Source organism: Vigna umbellata, chromosome 1, assembly GCF_029865625.1.
Source record: "Vigna umbellata cultivar VRB3 chromosome 1, Vumbellata_1.0, whole genome shotgun sequence".
Lineage (NCBI taxonomy): Eukaryota > Viridiplantae > Streptophyta > Magnoliopsida > Fabales > Fabaceae > Vigna > Vigna umbellata.
Window position 1 is genome coordinate 91,644,691 of NC_142165.1, and position 13,796 is coordinate 91,658,486.

Here is a 13,796-nt window from a genome sequence, read left to right on the forward strand (position 1 = left end):
TTACAAATTAGGAAACTGGTTACTCTCTTAACAGATTACAAATTAGAGACTGATTGCTCCTATAGCAGATTACGAATTAGAAGACTGGCTGTTTTCTTAACAGATTTCAAATTGATAGATAATCAAGATGGAATGGAATGTATGAGTTGTATTGAATAAAAGGAGTCTGTACAGAAATGGAGGAATCCAGTCACTCAGTTATAAAATTTGTATATGCAGTTCAAAGGACAACTTGTTTTATTAGAGAATAACAATTTTACATTGATGGCAACTGCTTAATATGAATGCTTGTAACCCAATGGTAGCTGAAAAACAAATTATACAGATAATTTCTACAAATCTAGCTTGATAGTAAAAGACAGGGAAAGAGAATCAAAACTCACTCCTCACATTGGAAAGACTAAAGAGTTCAGACTGATTATACAACAAAAATCCCTAGCAAAGTTAATGCAGTGACTCTTTCAAGATTAAATTCAAAATGTGGCCTATCAATCCTTATCTTTAGTCCTAAGAAAGAGAAAAATACGATGATGTTGTTACTTGATGGTGAACTAAGTTGGAGTTGAGTCATTCTCCTTAGTAGCGGCTGCAGATATCTCTTCTTGATGCTTCTTTTTCCAATACTCATCAAGTGGGGGTCCAAATATTGCCTTCCCAGAAACAACACCAATACTGCATAGACATACAAAATCTAGCTACATAACTAACTAGACCAAACTAATTCAAAACTCTTCAAACAGATTTTAATTTGATTGTTCTGGGAGCTAATATCCCTACAAATGTTGTGCTTATAAGTTTTAGTAATCCTAATTTGATTTATATTACAGATGAAGTCACCAAAGGCCAAGATGAACAAGATCAACATATTAAACAGAGCAATTAAATTGGGGCATGTATTTGTAGAGCTAAATTGGATACGCGTAGGGAGAGAAAAGAAAAACTTACATGACTGCACCAATTACCATAGGGAAGGAAAGAAACCTGCTTCGCCGGAACATTGTTAAAAATCAAAATATGTTCGCATGCGATGTCTGTCTCAAATCTGAAGCAGGCAGGGCAACAAAATGGAGATGGTAAGGAACACAAGGTCCATCGGTCTCAACCCACATAGTCATTGGGGGTGTTTCACCCTGCACCTCCAACCCCTTCATCCTACACCTCCAAAATTTTCTAAAATGCCCAAATTATCCTATAATTAAGAAACTTTTAATATTTAAAAAAATGCTTAATACCCTATTTTGTCCCCAGTTTCGCTCGAAAATGTCAAATTAGTCCATCCTTTAAAAAATGCTTCAATTACTTCCTCACTTAATAAAATTTGCATCAATGAAATCCCTTCCGTTAAATCCGTACAAACAGCGTTAATTATTTTTCTCTTTCTTCTACTTCCTCAATTAACGCTGTTTGTACGGATTTAACGGAATGTATTTCATTGATGCAAATTTTATTAAGTGAGGACGTAATTGACGCAGTTTTTAAAGGAGAGACTAATTTGACATTTTCGAGCGAAACTGGTATTAAGCCTTAAAAAAACAAAAAATAAAATGCTCAAAGATTTTTTTTCTTACCAGTATGCACAGATATTCTTCCTTCATACTTCCTTGTTGCATTTTAATACTATTTGTATCTCATTTTTCTTCTTTTGAATTTTTCTCATCCTCTCTTCATTCTTTCACTACATCTCATTATTAAAAATTTTCATATCAATTTTAAATACCAAAATTTTTTAATAAATAAAAGAAAAATTAATAATTATTTTATACAAAAAATTCAACAAAAAAACTAATACAATAAATTAACATTATAATTAAATTATAAATCATAAACTAATAGTATAAATTATACATTATAAATAATATAATCAACTTACAAATAATTTAAATACCTCTAAATGTTATTTTTTATATATAAAAATTAAACATTTAAAATACATGTTTATATTAACAAAATTTAATAATTATAAAAATTAAGTTAACTGATTTTATTTATATTTTTTATAAAAGAATTCTATTGTTAAATAATATTAATAAAGAAGCATGCAACAAACCTAAAGCAATGTAAAAAAACTTAATAATGCATAATATTAATAAAGCAGCATGCAGTAAGGAAAAAACATGTAAAGAAAAGCTTAACAAAGCATCATGCAGCAAACGGAAAACAAGTAGAAAAATGTAAAGAAAATAACAAATATATACAAATCGGATCTGCATATCCGATACTTCATTCATCGAATATTGGGGATCGACGAGTACTTTCTCGGATTATCCGATAAATATTTTCATTTCTATAATATTTATATTAAATTTAAAAAAATTACTTTTAACCATTAAAAATAATTTATTTAAATTATAAATATAAATATTGATACACAAATTTAAATATAATTATAAATTAGTAAAATAATTAAATAAGTATACAGAATTAAACTTTAAAGAAACAAAAAATTAGACCTCCATATCCGATTGTTATTTTATTAGATATCAACATCCGATGATTTTCATATCCGATACTCGAATTTTATTTCTTTAAAAATATTTTTATTAAATCTAATAAATTTATAAATGTTATTTTTAATAATTAAAAAATTTTCTAATTAAATTATAAATTCATGCAAATTGATACGTAAATTTAAAAAGGGTTAAATATGTTTTTAGTCCCTATATTATCACGCGATTTTGGTTTTAGTCCCTCTTTCAAATTAAGGTACATTTTACTCATTCTCCTTAAGAAAACTTTGATTTTAGTCCTCCAAAATTAACACCGTTAAAAACCAGCTGACGTGGCTAACTGTAGATTGACATGATTTCTTTTCTTGCGCTGAGTCAGTGTTTCTCACCTTTTCTCCCTCTCTCTCTCTCCCTCGTCTCTTCCTTCCATCTTCTACCCAACCTCCCCACCCTCTGCAAAAAGGTCATTGACGCTGTAACGGTTGTTGAGAGCTATCAGGATATGAATTCCAGAAACACCATGCTACACTTGAATGGGTACTGACTCCTAGATGATGAAACACATGGAATAATTTCAGATACCAACATAATGCACTTTAATGATCTGTGTAAAATTGGCATTAAGAACCTAAGACCGTGAATAAAGTAAAATGTCTAGTAACCTGTGCTTCAACTACGAGCAACAATTAAACCACCACCACTCAAATGAATGTGCACGTCATTAGTTCTTAAAATGACAAGGTAAAATTATCACCTCATAACATAATGCTTCCACAACAAAAACCTTGCACGCAATTCAGTTTCAAATAGTTCATTCCTATATGGATGGATGGGATTGGGATACCAAACTAACATGCTGAACACAAAGACAGACTAACCCGTGACATTTTCATGAAGCTCAAAGGTTGATGGAGCAACGATAGAGCTTCAGCTGATGTTCTCTCCAAAGGTATCTCTTACATTTAATAGTAATTTAGAAAAGCATATGGGGATAACATATCAAAGGTGTGGAAACGAGCATGTTTATATGTTTCTAGCTTTTGATAGAAATAATATTCTATTAATAGGAAATGTTAATTTTAAGAAATTTATTCCGATAAATGTATTTAGTTGGTAGATAATAATTTTAAAAACAGTGTTTAATTTAAAAATTAAAGAATTAAAAACAGTGAAATAATGAAGCAGGGAAGAATACTGCTTTATTTTCAACCAGGTAATATTTTTACCATATTTCTTAATTATTTCTGTTCCATTTATTGTGTTTTTCTTATGTACAAAACAGATACAGGAGTCTGTTGTAGTTAGATATGGATCTGAATATGGATAGGGTTGAAATGTAGGATTTATGTGTATATGCATTCATGAAGCAGACATGGTAATTAAACCTTTTCATTAAGAACAAACATGAGATTGTGACTTTTCAAGGTTTCTTCAACCCATGAGAGTGAGAATTGGAATGGGTTTGGATGAATGAGAGAGAAAGAGAAGTTGAAGAGAGAGAGAGGTGATAGTGTAAAAGACTAACTCAATGGAAGGAGACGAGGGAGAGGGAGAGAGAAAAGCTGAGAAAGACTGACTCAATGTCAGAAAAAAAAATCGTACAATTTCACCGTTAGCCACCTCGACCTTTTTTTTAACACCGTTGGGTTTGGAGGACTAAAATCAAAGTTTCCTTAAGAAGGAGGACTAAAATGTACCTTAGTTTGTAGGAGGAACTAAACCCAAAATCGCTTGATAGTTTAGGGACTAAAAACATATTTAACCCAAATATAAATAAAGTCGTGCATTAGATAAAATAAGAGAAGAACATGAATTTATACATACATAAAAATATCTCCAGTAGTAAGAGACTTTTGCAGTGGTACAAAAAAAAATTCGTGAACCATCAATATCTCACCAATATCTCACCAATATCTCACAAATATCTCACAAATATCTCACCAATATCTCACCAATATCTCACCAATATCTCACAATATCTCACCAATATCTCATCAATATCTCACAAATTTCTCACCAATTTCTAACCAATTTCTCACCAATTTCTCACCAATTTCTCACCAATATCTCACCAATATCACCAATATCTCACTAATATCTCACCAATATCCCCATATCTCACCAATAGATCACAAATATATCACCAATATATCACCAATATATCACCGATATCTCACCGATATTTCACCGATATCTCACTGATACCTCACCGATACCTCAGTGATACCTCACCGATATCTCACTGATACCTCACCAATATCTCATCGATACCTCACCGATACCTCACCGATATCTCACGATATCTCATCGATATCTCACCGATACCTCACCGATACCTCACCGATACCTCACCATTACCTCACCAATATCTCACAATTACGTCACCAATATCTCACCAATATCTCACCAATATCTCATCAATATCTCATCAATATCACACAAATTTCTCACCAAGATCTCACCAATATCTCACAAATTTCTCATAAATTTCTCACCAATTTCTCACCAAGATCTCACCAATTTCTCACCAAGATCGATATCTCACCCATATCTCACCCATATCTCACAGATATCTCACCGATATCTCACTGATATCTCACAGATATCTCACCATTATCTCACTATTATCTCACCATTACCTCATAATTACCTCACCATTATTTCACCATCACCTCACCATTACCTCACCAATATCTCACCAATTTCTCACCAATTTCTCACCAAGATCTCACATATTTCTCACCAAAATCGACATCTCACCCATATCTCACCGATATCTCATTGGTATCTCACCGATATCTCACAGATATCTCACCATTATCTCACTATTATATCACCGTTACCTCACAATTACCTCACCATCATCTCACTATTATCTCACCAATATCTCACCAATTTCTCACTAACTTCTCACCAACTTCTCACCAATATTTCACCAATATCTCACCAACTTCACACCAATTTCTCACTCACCAATATCTCACCAACTTCACACCAATTTCTCACTCACCAATATCTCACGAATATCTCACCAATATCTCACGAATATCTCACCAATTTCTCACCAATATCTCACCAATTTCTCCCCAATTTCTCACCAACATCTCACGAATATCTCACCAATATCTCACCAATATATCACCAATATATCACCAATATATCTCCAATATATCACCAATATCTCATCATTATCTCACTAATATCTCACCAATCTCTCACAAATATCTCACCATTATCTCACCAATATCTCACCATTACCTCACCATTACCTCACCATTACCTCACCACTATCTCACCATTATCTCACCATTACCTCACCATTATCTCACCAATATCTCACCAATTTCTAACAATTATCTCACCAATATCTCACCGATACCTCACAGATATCTCACCGATACGTCACATATATCTCACCGATACCTCACTGATACATCACTGATATCTCACCTATATCTCACCAATACCTCACCGATACCCACCCATACCTCAGCATTAACTAACAAATACCTCACCATTACCTGACCAATATCTCACCAATATCTCACCAATATCGCACCAATATGTCATCAATATCTCACCAATATTTCACCAATATTTCACCAATATCTCACCAATACTCACCAATATCCAACCAATATCTGACCAATATCTATCCAATATCTCACCAATATCTCACCGTTACCTCACCATTACCTCACCATTACCTCACCATTATCTCACAATTACCTCACCAATTTCTCACCAATCACTCACCAATTTCTCACCAATCACTCACCAATATCTCACCAATTTCTCACCAATTTCTTACCAACATCTCACCAATATCTCACCAATATCTCACAAATTTCTCACAGATGTCTCACCAATTTCCTACCAAAATCTCACCAATATCTCACTAATATCTTACCAATATCTCACCAATTTCACACCAATATCCACCAATATCTCACCAATATCTCACCAGTATCTCACTAATATGAATATCTCACCAATATCTCACCAAAATCAATATCTCACAAACATCCACATCTCACCCTTTCCTCACCGATATCTCACCGATATCTCACTGATACCTCACTGATACCTCACCGATACCTCACCAATATCTTACCGATACCTCAACAATATCTCACCGATATCTCACCGATAGCTCACAAATTTCTCACCATTACCTCACAAATACCTCACAATTACCTTACCATTACCTTACCAATATCTCACAAATATCTCACCAATACCTCACCAATATCTCATCATTACCTCACCATTACCTCACAAATTTCTCACAATTACCTCACCATTACCTCACCATTACCTCACCATTACCTCACCATTACCTCACCATTACCACACCATTACCTCACAATTACCTCACCATTATCTCACCATTACCTCACGATTATCTCACCATTACCTTACCAATTTCTCACCAATATCTCCCCAATTTGTCTCCAATTTCTCACCTATTTCTCACCAATTTCTCACCAATACCTGCCCATTACCTCACAAATGCCTCACCAATACCTCACCAATATCTCGCCAACATCTTACCAATTTCTCACCAATATCAATATCTCTCCAATTTCTCACCAATTTCTCACCAATATCTCACAAATTTCTCACCAATATGTCACAAATTTCTAACCAATTCCTCACAAATTTCTCACCAATTTCTCACAAATTTCTCACCAAGATCTCACCAATTTCTCACCAAAATCGATATCTCACCCATATCTCAACGATATCTCACCGATATCTCACAGATATCTCACCATTATCTCACTATTACCTCACCCTTACCTCACTATTATCTCACCATTATCTCACCATTACCTCACCAATATGTCACCAATTTCTCACAAATTTCTCTCTAATTTCTCACCAATTTCTCACTAACTTCTCACCAACTTCTCACCAATATCTCACCAAGTTCACACCAATTTCTCACTCACCAATATCTCACTCACCAATATCTCACCAATATCTCAAGAATATCTCACAAATATCTCACGAATATCTCACCAATTTCTCATCAATATCTCACCAATTTCTCACCAACATCTCACCAATATCTCACCAATATCTCAGCAATATCTCACCAATTTCTCACCAATATCTCACCAATATCTCATAAATATCTCACCAATTTCTCACTAATTTCTCACCAATATCTCACCAATATCTCATCAATATCAATATCTCACCAATATCGAGCAATATCTCACTAATATCAATATCTCACCAATATATCACAATATCAATATCTCACCAAGATCAATATCTGTCCAATATTCATATCTCACTCATTTCTCACCGATATCTCATCGATATCCCACCGATATCTCACCGATACCTCACCGATACCTGTCCGATACCTCACTGATATCTCACCGATATCTCACTGTTACATCACCGATAACTCACCGATACCTCAGCGATACCTCACCTATATCTCACCGATACGTCACCATTACCTCACCATTACCTCACCCATACCTCACCAATATCTCACCAATTCTCACCAATATCGATATCTCACCCATATCTCACCCATATCTCACCCATATCTCACACATATCTTAGCAATATCTCACCGATATCTCACCGATATCTCACCGATATCTAACTGATATCTCACCATTATCTCATTATTATCTCACCATTACCTCACAATTACCTCAACATTATCTCACCTTTATCTCACCATTCCCTCACCATTACCTCACCAATATCTCACGAATTTCTCACCAATTTCTCACAAATTTCTCACCAATTTCTCACCAAGATCTCACCAATTTCTAACCAAGATCGATATCTCACCATATCTCACTGGTTTCTCACCGATATCTCATAGATATCTCACCATTATCTCACTATTATCTCACCATTACCTCACAATTACCTTACCATTATCTCACCATTATCTCACATTCCCTCACCATTACCTCACCAATATCTCACCAATTTTTCACCAATTTCTCACTCATTTCTCACCAATTTTAACCAATTTCTCACAAATTTCTCACCAATATCTCACAAATTTCTCACAAATTTCTCTTTAATTTCTCACCAATTTCTCACTAACTTCTCACCAACTTCTCACAAATATCTCACCAATATCTCACCAATTTCACACCAATTTCTCACTCACCAATATCTCACTCACTAATATCTCACTCACCAATATCTCACCAATATCTCACCAATGTCTCACCAATATCTCACCAATTTCTCACCAACATCTCACCAATATCTCAACAATTTCTCTCCAATATATCATCAATATCTCACGAATATCTCACCAACTTCTCACCAATATCTCACCAATTCCACACCAATTTCCCACTCACAAATATCTCACCAATATCTCACCAATTTCTCACCAATATCTCACCAAGATCTCACCAATTTCTCACCAAGATCGATATCTCACCCATATCTCACCGATATCTCACTCATATCTCACCCATATCTCACACATATCTTACCAATATCTCACCGATATCTAACTGATATCTCACCATTATCTCATTATTATCTCACCATTACCTCACAATTACCTCAACACTATCTCACCTTTATCTCACTTTTTCCTCACCATTACCTCACCAATATCTCACGAATTTCTCACCAATTTCTCACAATTTCCTCACCAATATCTCATAGATATCTCACCATTATCTCACTATTATATCACCATTACCTCACAATTACCTCACCATTATCTCACCATTATCTCACAATACCTCACCATTACCTCACCAATATCTCACCAATTTCTCACCAATTTTTCACAAATTTCTCACCAATTTCTCACCAATTTCTCACCAATTTCTCACCAATTTCTCACCAATATCTCACCAATTTCTCACCAATTTCTCACCAATATCTCACCAATTTCTCACAAATTTCTCTTTAATTTCTCACCAATTTCTCACTAACTTCTCACCAACTTCTCACCAATATCTCACCAATATCTCAGCAATTTCACACCAATTTCTCACTCACCAATATCTCACTCACAAATATCTCACCAATATCAAACCAATGTCTCACCAATATCTCACCAAATTCTCACCAACATCTCACCAATATCTCACCAATATCTCACCAATTTCTCACCAATATATCATCAATATCTCACCAATATCTCACCAACTTCTCACCAATATCTCACCAATTTCCCACTCACCAATATCTCACTCACAAATATCTCACCAATATCTCACCAATTTCACACCAATTTCTCACTCACCAATATCTCACTCACAAATATCTCACCAATATCTCACCAATATATCACCAATTTCTCACCAATTTCTCACCAACATCTCACAAATAACTCACCAATATCTCACCAATATCTCACCGATATGTCACAAATATCTCACCAATATCTCATCAATATCTCACCAATTTCTCACCAATTTCTTACCAATATCCACCAATATCTCACCAATATCTCATCAATATCAATATCTAACCAATATCCACCAATATCTCACCAATATCAATATCTCACCAAGATCATTATCTCACCAAGATCCATATCTCACCGATATTTCACCGATATCTCACCGATATCTCACCGATACCTCACTGATACCTCACCGATATCTCACAGATACCTCACCGATACCTCACCGGTACTTCACCGATATCTCACCGATATCTCACCGATATCTCACCGATATCTCACCGATACCTCACTGATACCTCACCGATATCTCACCGATATCTCACCGATACCTCACCGATACCTCACCGATACCTCATTGATACTCACCGATATTTTCACCGGTATCTCACTGATACCTCACCGATACCTCACGAATATCTCACCAATATCTCACCAATATCTCACCAATATCTCACCAATATCTCACCAATATCTCACCAATGTCTCACCAATATCTCACCAATTTCTCACCAACATCTCACCAATATCTCACCAATATCTCACCAATTTTTCTCCAATATATCATCAATATCTCACCAATATCTCACCAACTTCTCAACAATATCACACCAATATCTCACCAATTCCACACCAATTTCCCACTCACCAATATCACACTCACAAATATCTCACCAATATCTCACCAATTTCTCACCAATATCTCACCAAGATCTCACCAATTTCTAACCAGATCGATATCTCACCCATATCTCACTGGTTCTCACCGATATCTCATAGATATCTCACCATTATCTCACTATTATCTCACCATTACTCACAATTACCTCACATTATCTCACCATTATCACCAATTCTCCAATTCTCACAAATTTCACCATTTCTCACAATTTCTCACCAATATCTCACCAATTTCTCACAAATTTCTCTTTAATTTCTCACCAATTTCTCACTAACTTCTCACCAATATCTCACTCCAATTATATCACCAATATTCACCTCACATATCTCACAATTTCTCACCAATTTCTCACAACATCTCACCAATATCTCAAATTTCTCACAAATACACAACTCACCACCAATCTCACCAATATCTCACCAATATCACCAATTTCATCAATATCTCACCAATATCTCACCAACTTCTCACCAATATCTCACCAATTTCACACCAATTTCCCACTCACCAATATCTCACTCAAAAATATCTCACCAATATCTCACCAATTTCACACCAATTTCTCACTCACCAATATCTCACTCACAAATATCTCACCAATATCTCACCAATGTCTCACCAATGTCTCACCAATTTTCACCAATTTCTCACCAACATCTCACAAATAACTCACCAATATCTCACCAATATCTCACCGATATCTCACAAATATCTCACCAATATCTCATCAATATTCACCAATTTCTCACCAATTTCTTACCAAATCCACCAATATCTCACCAATATCTCATCAATATCAAAATCTAACCAATATCCACCAATCTCACCAATATCAATATCTCACCAAGGTCAATATCTCACCAAGATCCATATCTCACGATATCTCACCGATATTTCACCGATATTTCACCGATATCTCAACGATATCTCACCGATACCTCACTGATACCTCACCGATATCTCACAGATACCTCACCGATACCTCACGATACTTCACCGATATCTCACCGATACCTCACTGATACCTCACCGATATCTCACCGATATCTCACAGATACCTCATTGATACCTCACCGATACCTCACTGATACCTCACCGATATCTCACCGGTATCTCACTGATACCTCACCGATACCTCACGAATATCTCACCAATATCTCACCAATATCTCACCAATATCTCACCAATATCTCACCAATATCTCACCAATATCTCACCAATGTCTCACCAATTTCTCACCAAAATGTCACCAATATCTCACCAATTTCTCTCCAATATATCATCAATATCTCACCAATATCTCACCAACTTCTCACCAATATCTCACCAATATCTCACACACCAATTTCCCACTCACCAATATCACACTCACAAATATCTCACCAATATCTCACCAATTTCTCACCAATATCTCACCAAGATCTCACCAATTTCTCACCAAGATCGATATCTCACCCATATCTCACCGATATCTCACTCATATCTCACCCATATCTCACACATATCTTACCAATATCTCACCGATATCTCACCGATATCTAACCGATATCTCACCGATATCTAACTGATATCTCACGAATTTCTCACCAATTTCTCACAAATTTCTCACCAATTCTCACCAAGATCTCACCAATTTCTAACCAAGATCGATATCTCACCCATATCTCACTGGTTTCTCACCGATATCTCATAGATATCTCACCATTATCTCACTATTATCTCACCATTACCTCACAATTACCTCACCATTATCTCACCATTATCTCACATTACCTCACCATTACCTCACCAATATCTCACCAATTTCTCACCAATTCTTCACCAATTTCTCACCAATTTCTCACAAAATTTCACCAATTTCTCACCAATTTCTCACCAATTTCTCACCAATATCTCACCAATTTGTCACAAATTTCTCTTTAATTTCTCACCAATTTCTCACTAATTTCTCACCAACTTCTCACCAATATCTCACCAATATCTTACCAATTTCGCACCAATTTCTCACTCACCAATATCTCACTCACAAATATCTCACCAATGTCTCACCAATATCTCACCAATTTCTCACCAACATCTCACCAATATCTCACCAATTTCTCACCAATATATCATCAATATCTCACCAATATCTCGCCAACTTCTCACCAATATCTCACTAATATCTCACCAATTTCACACCAATTTCCCACTCACCAATATCTCTCTCACATATATCTCACCAATATCTCTCCAATTTCTCACCAATATCTCACCAATTTCTCACCAATTTCTCACCAACATCTCACCAATATCTCACCAATTTCTCACCAATATATCATCAATATCTCACCAATATCTCACTGATATCTCACCGATATCTAACTGATATCTCACCACTATCACATTATTATCTCACCATTACCTCACAATTACCTCAACATTATCTCACCTTTCTCTCACCTTCATCTCACCATTCCCTCACCATTACCTCACCAATATCTCACCAATTTCTCACCAATTTCTCACAAATTTCTCACCAATTTCTCACCAAGATCTCACCAGTTTCTAACCAAGATCGCAATCTCACCCATATCTCACTGGTTTCTCACCGATATGTCATAGATATCTCACCATTATCTCACTATTATCTCACCATTACATCACAATTACCTCACCATTATCTCACCATTATCTCACATTACCTCACCATTACCTCACCAATATCTCACCAATTTCTCACCAATTTTTCACCAATTTCTCACCAATTTCTCACCAATTTTCACCAATTTCTCACCAATTTCTCACCAATTTCTCACCAATATCTCACCAATTTCTCACAAATTTCTCTTTAATTTCTCACCAATTTCTCACTAACTTCTCACCAACTTCTCACCAATATCTCACCAATATCTCACCAATTTCACACCAATTTCTCACTCACCAATATCTCACTCACAAATATCTCACCAATATCTCACCAATGTCTCACCAATATCTCACCAATTTCTCACCAACATCTCACCAATATCTCACCAATATCTCACCAATTTCTCACCAATATATCATCAATATCTCACCAATATCTCACCAACTTCTCACCAATATCTCACCAATTTCACACCAATTTGCCACTCACCAATATCTCACTCACAAATATCTCACCAATATCTCACCAATTTCACACCAATTTCTCACTCACCAATATCTCACTCACAAATATCTCACCAATATCTCACCAATGTCTCACCAATATATCACCAATTTC

The 13,796-nt window shown here is 35.4% G+C and overlaps 1 long non-coding RNA gene across 1 annotated transcript; it reads right to left on the reverse strand.

Annotated features, from left to right (window-relative positions):
• Positions 1-214: 214 nt before the first annotated feature.
• Positions 215-1,147, reverse strand: LOC148206800 (uncharacterized). The gene is made up of 2 exons (XR_015786484.1): positions 946-1,147; positions 215-672 (listed from the first exon to the last, which is right to left on the reverse strand). It is a non-coding gene; the product is annotated as an uncharacterized LOC148206800 (long non-coding RNA).
• Between the last annotated feature and the right edge of the window lie 12,649 nt (positions 1,148-13,796).